This window comes from Galeopterus variegatus, unplaced genomic scaffold (genome assembly GCF_000696425.1).
Source record: "Galeopterus variegatus unplaced genomic scaffold, G_variegatus-3.0.2 Scaffold15723, whole genome shotgun sequence".
In the NCBI taxonomy this organism is placed as follows: domain Eukaryota; kingdom Metazoa; phylum Chordata; class Mammalia; order Dermoptera; family Cynocephalidae; genus Galeopterus; species Galeopterus variegatus.
The window spans coordinates 12,256-13,075 of NW_007741834.1; the positions used below are offsets into that span (position 1 = coordinate 12,256).

At 46.6% G+C, this 820-nt stretch overlaps 1 pseudogene; it reads right to left on the reverse strand.

Moving 5' to 3' along the window:
- Window positions 1-165: 165 nt before the first annotated feature.
- On the reverse strand, window positions 166-567 carry LOC103582329 (annotated as a pseudogene).
- Window positions 568-820: the final 253 nt, after the last annotated feature.

An 820-nucleotide genomic window follows, 5' to 3' on the forward strand; every position in this document is an offset into this window, starting at 1 on the left:
AAAATTATTCAATTAACTGCATATTGTGAGCTACTCTTTAAGAAAAGAAGTAAAATATTCAGTACTTTTAAGGCAGCAGAGAGGTGGTTCAAGGACTCAGCTCGTTCTATAAAAATAGGATGGTTGGTATAAATAGCAGTCGGCACATTTCCTTAGCAAGACTATTCACGATGATGAAATCTGTGACTCAGCAGCAGTAGCTGGCAATGCCGTCTCTTTAAAGAGCTTGGTCTTCATTCTCCATTGTTCTACAGATGCCTTTTTAGACGTCCCGTGTTTGATAAGCCATCCTGACTGAATGAGCTGGACTACTTCGTTTGTTGCATGGCACGCAAATAGGAGCCAGTACCGAGGCTGCACCTTGTAAGTAAATCTCATGAATGTCAAAGAATAGCAACAGAGGGCAAATGTCATCCGCTCACTGATGATCTCTGGAGACTTTTTCATGTCATTGATGGTAGCAATGGGAAGACCCCAGTTGGCTACTGGGTCCCCAAAGTGCATACTCATGAGGTAGTCCCGGAAGTCCTTCCTGAGGACATAGTCCTCCACTTTCCACACCAGCATGCCAGCCGTGGCTGTGCCAGATCCCAGCTGGCTCACAGTCCACGCCATGCCACCTCTCCTTGGAGCACAATGACAACCGGCCAGCCTGGCCACAGCCAACTGCTGAGCAAGGGATTTTAAAAGCAAAAACCATAAGTTGGGCTTGGGGGTGCATAATCAGCTCACGGATACCTCTGATCGGCTGAGTTTTAGGCAGCAAAGAGATGTTTCTAGAATCCTAATCATCAGTCTACTGGCTCTTACCAGTCTGGGG